The 4,722-nt window shown below is 34.9% G+C and overlaps 1 pseudogene; it reads right to left on the bottom strand.

Moving 5' to 3' along the window:
- Nucleotides 1-1,375: 1,375 nt before the first annotated feature.
- On the bottom strand, nucleotides 1,376-2,427 carry LOC125156965 (hsc70-interacting protein-like; annotated as a pseudogene).
- Nucleotides 2,428-4,722: the final 2,295 nt, after the last annotated feature.

The raw sequence follows: 4,722 nt of genomic DNA, 5'->3' as shown, positions 1-4,722 counted from the left end.
CATACAGTGTAATATTAGTTACAGGTACACAATACATTGATTCAACACTTCCATACATGTTTGGTAGAATTCACCTATGAAGCCATCTGGTCCTGGACTTTTGTGTGCTGAGAATTTTTTGATAAGTGACTCAACTTCATTGCTAAGAATTGTTCTGTTAAAATTTTCTATTTCTTCCTGATTCAGTTGTGGAGGTTATATGTTTCTAGGAATTTATCCATTTCTTCTAAGTTGTTCAATTTATTGGCATATAGTTTTTCACAATATTCTTTTATAATTCCTTGTATTTTTTGGTGTTGGTTGTTTTCTCTCCCCTTTCATATCTGATTTTATTTATTTATTTATTTATTTATTTGAGCCCCCCTACTTCTCTTCTCTCATTTTTTTGATGAGTCTGACTAAAAGTCTATCACTTTTATTTTTTTCAAAGAAAAGTTGCCTTTTAGTTTTGTTAATTGTTTCCTTCACTGTGCAGAAGACTTTTATTTTTATGAAGTCCCAAAAGTTCACTTTTGCTTTTGTTTTCTTGCCTTAGGAGACATAATTAGTAAGAAGTTGCTCTGGGAGCGTCTGGGTGGCTCAGTTGATTAAGGGTCTGGCTTCCGCTCAGGTTATGATCTCACAGTTCATGAGTTTGAACCCCGCATTGGTCTCTGTGCTAACAGCTCAGAGCCTGGACCCTGTTTCAGATTCTGTCTCCCTCTCTCTGCCCCTCCTCTGCTAATGCTCTGTCTCTCCCTGTCATAAAAATAAATAAACATTAAAAAAAAGAAGCTGCTCTGGCCAATGTCAAAGGGGTTACTCCTACATTCTCCTCTAGGATTTTAAGGGTTTCATGCCTCAGATTTAAGTCTTTCATCCATTTTGAATTTATTTTGTGTATGGTGTAAGAAAATGGTCCAGTTCTATTCTTTTGTATGTTGCTGTCTATTTTTCCCTACACCATTTCTTATAATATGGTATTGGCACAAAAATAGACACACAGATCAAGAGAGTAGGATAAGAAACCCAGAAATGAACCCATAACTATATGGTCAATTAATCTTCAACAAGGCAGAAAAAAATAACCAATGGGAAAAAGACAGAATGAAAAATTATTTTAGGGATTAACATACCTTTTAATATGTTTTTAAATATGTTTAAGGTTTGAAGTCTTTAAAGTTTGTAATTCCTAGTAAGAAAACATTATATGAATGAATAACCTAATGGCAAACCACTGTAAAATGTTTCAGTTGCACGTGGGGCAGAGATTATCTTCACAGCACCCCAGATTTCTCTATGAGAAGCTCAGAGGTACACTAGTTTGTATTATTGCAATATCCATTAGGTGATCTAAGTTGCTTTCCCTTTATCAAGGGCTTTATTTTTCAGGCCATTATTCTTGACTTCCAAATTTGGCTGACGATTTACTGATGAAATTCACAACCTTTGGGTTGCTCTGATATTTTTACATATTTGCTGGGTTCTAGGCCACATCCTAGAAGGACACCATAACTTCTGGATCTTGTATGACTGCAAGAACCTCTGGATCACTAAGAATTTCATTGAGCCCAGGCATTCTTGTCATTCCAGGCATTCCTCCAGAAAAATTATCAGGCATTCCCCCAGGAAAGCCACTTGAGAAAGAACTCTATGGAGCTCTTGATTATCCTCTGGTTTCTCCCTCCCTCTGGGCTCTCTCATTTTCTTCCCAAGCCTTCTTAATGCTTTCTATTTTTGATCTCCCTCTCTTCACATTTTCGCTCATACTTCCTCTGATGTTCAGCAATTTTCTGGGTCCTTGGTTGAATTTTTTCAGCATCACACCAGCATCCTCATCATAATCCAGTTTACAAGCAAGGGCAAAATAGGTGCTTCTTCTTCTTAATGGCCCAGAAGTCTGTGTGCTTTCTGCCACAGACTTATGAGGCTGAACTGAATCAGGATTTATTTCAATAGTTCTGTCACAGCCTTGGATAGCAGCATTTGGCTTCTGTAATTTGAGGAAGACACTGTCTCATTTGGGATGCAGAATGGCCAAGTGAGAATTCAGCTTGATGGCATCTATGAACAAGTCAATGGCTTTATATAGTTCACCATCATTTAGGGCATTGATAGCTGTAACTTTTTTTTTTATCATTTGCCTGATCCATCATTTCCTCATTTATCTCTACATTTTCATCTTCCATTTCCTCAGGAGCATCAGTATCTGGTTCAATCACGACTTCATTGTCAATTTCTATATCACTTTCTTAATTTTATGGTTCGATTCTCTTTATGTTTTCCTCTGTCTTCTGATTTACTTTTATGAGTAGCAGATGGTATTTTACCTCCCATGTTCTCCACCCATTACCCCAGGAAGCACACTTCCTTGGTGTGCAGGATGCTTGGATCCTACTTACACAGTTGCATGAAGGCCCAAAAGTCACTCACGTGGTAGGCGTCCATGGTCCAGAGGCTGTGGCAGATGGCAGGTACAGCTAAGGTTGCAACCTGATTCCAGGCATGATTACTAGCTCAGCATGACTGTGCAGAAGGGCCAGAATGAGAATTTTTTTAAAAATCTTACAATTGCACCCAAAAGAATAAAATACTTAGAAATAAATATAACCAAGTAAGTGAAAGACCTATACTCTGAAAAGCATAAAACACTTATGAATGAAATTGAAAATGGTACAAATGAAAAGACATTCTCTGTTCATTAAGTGGAAAAATTAATATTTTCAAATGTCCATATTACTCATGGCAATCTACAAATTCAATGCACTTTCTATCAAAATGCAAACAGTATTTTTCTCAAAACTAGAACAAATAATACCAAAATTTGTATGAAATTAGAAAAGACCTCGAATAGCCAAAGCAATTCTGAGAAAGAAGAACAAAGCCAGAGTTATCACAATTCCAGATTTCAAGATATACTACAAATCTGTAGTAATTAAAACAGCATGGTACTTGTACAAAACTAGACATATAGATCAATGGAACAGTATAACAAAAAGCTCAGAAATAAACCCATATTTACATGGTCAATTAATCCATGACAAAGATGTCAAGAATAAACCTAGTAGTGGAAGTTCTTTCTGCTGTTTTAATCATTATACCTTACATGTGACAAATTAGATAAATAGAAGAAATAGATTAAGTCTTAGAAATGCATAACTGACCAAAATGAATCATGAAGAAATAGGAAATATTAACAGATCATTGATAAGTAAGGAGATTGAATCAGTAATTAAAAACCTCCCAACATAGAAAAGCCAGGATTAAATGATTTTTCTGGTGAATTCAACTAAACATTTAAAGAATTAATACCAGTATTTCTCAAACTTTTCTTAAAAAATTGAATTGGAGAGAACACTCCCAAACTCATTTTACAAGGCCAGCATTACTCTAATACCAGAGCCAGATAAAAACATAAGAAAAGAAAACTACAGACCAACATCCCTGATGAATACATATGTCAAAATTCTAAAAAAAAAATAGTAGCAAACTTAATTTAACATCATATTAAAATTATCATACACTATGATCAACTGCAATTTATCCTTGGAATACAGAAAAGACATTAGACACAATACAACATCTTTTCATAATAAAAACCCTCAACAGACGTACCTGGGGTGGCTCAGTCTGTTAAGCCCCTGGCTCTTGATTCTAATTCAGGTCATGATCTCACAGTCATGAGATAGAGCCCAGCATCAGGCTCTGCACTGACAGCATGGAGCCTGCTTGGGATTCCTTCTTTCTCCTTCTTTCTGCCTCCCCAGCCCCACTCTCTCTCTCTCTCTCTCAAAATAAATAAACATTAAAAAAATAAAATAAAATGAAAACCCTCAACAAAGTGAGTATAAAGGGAAGATATCTTAATATAATAAAGGTCACATATAAAAAACCCACAGCTAACATCATACTTAATGGTGAAATGTTGAAGGCTTTCCCTCTAAGATCAAGAACAAGACAGGGTGCCTACTCTTAGCATTCTTACCCAACCTAGGACTGGAAGTTCTGGCTGGATCAATTTGACAAGAAAAATAAATAAAGGTCATCCAAATCAGAAAGGAAGAAGTAGCATTGTCTTTATTTGCATATGGTTTGATCTAATATATGGAAAATCCTAAAGACTTAGGAAAAAAAGTGTTGAAACTAATCAGCAAATTCAACAGTTTTAAGATATAAAATCATAATACAGAGACAAGTTGTATTTCTGTACACCAACAATGAAATATTTGAAAAAGAAAGAATGATTTCATTTATAATAGCATTAAAATAATAAAACATTTAAAAATAAATTTAACCTAGGAAGTGAAAAGATCTGCACATTGGAAACAACAAGACTGTTGAAAGAAATTGAAGGTGACACAAACAAATGGAAAGATTTCTCATATTCATGAATCAGAAAAATGAATATTGTTAAAATGTCCATACAACCCAATGTAATCTATAGATTGCAATCCCTTTCTAAATTCCAATGACATTTTTGGTATAAACTAAATATAAACCACAAAAAGAACTGGAGAGGATAAGCACATGCAGACTAAACAGCATGATACTAAACAAAAAATGGGTCAATGAAACAATCAAAGGAGAAATTAAAAAATACATGGAGACAAATGAAAATGAAAACCAAAGGTCCCAAATCTTTGGGACACAGCAAAAGTAGTTCTAAAAGGGAAATCTTTAGTGATACAGGCCTACCTCAAGAAAAGGTAGGCTCAATCAATGAATGAATAAGTCATGGGAATA

Source organism: Prionailurus viverrinus, chromosome X (assembly GCF_022837055.1).
Source record: "Prionailurus viverrinus isolate Anna chromosome X, UM_Priviv_1.0, whole genome shotgun sequence".
Lineage (NCBI taxonomy): Eukaryota > Metazoa > Chordata > Mammalia > Carnivora > Felidae > Prionailurus > Prionailurus viverrinus.
Note: the sequence above shows the minus strand (reverse complement) of the source record. Positions and strands in the feature narration are given on the sequence as shown.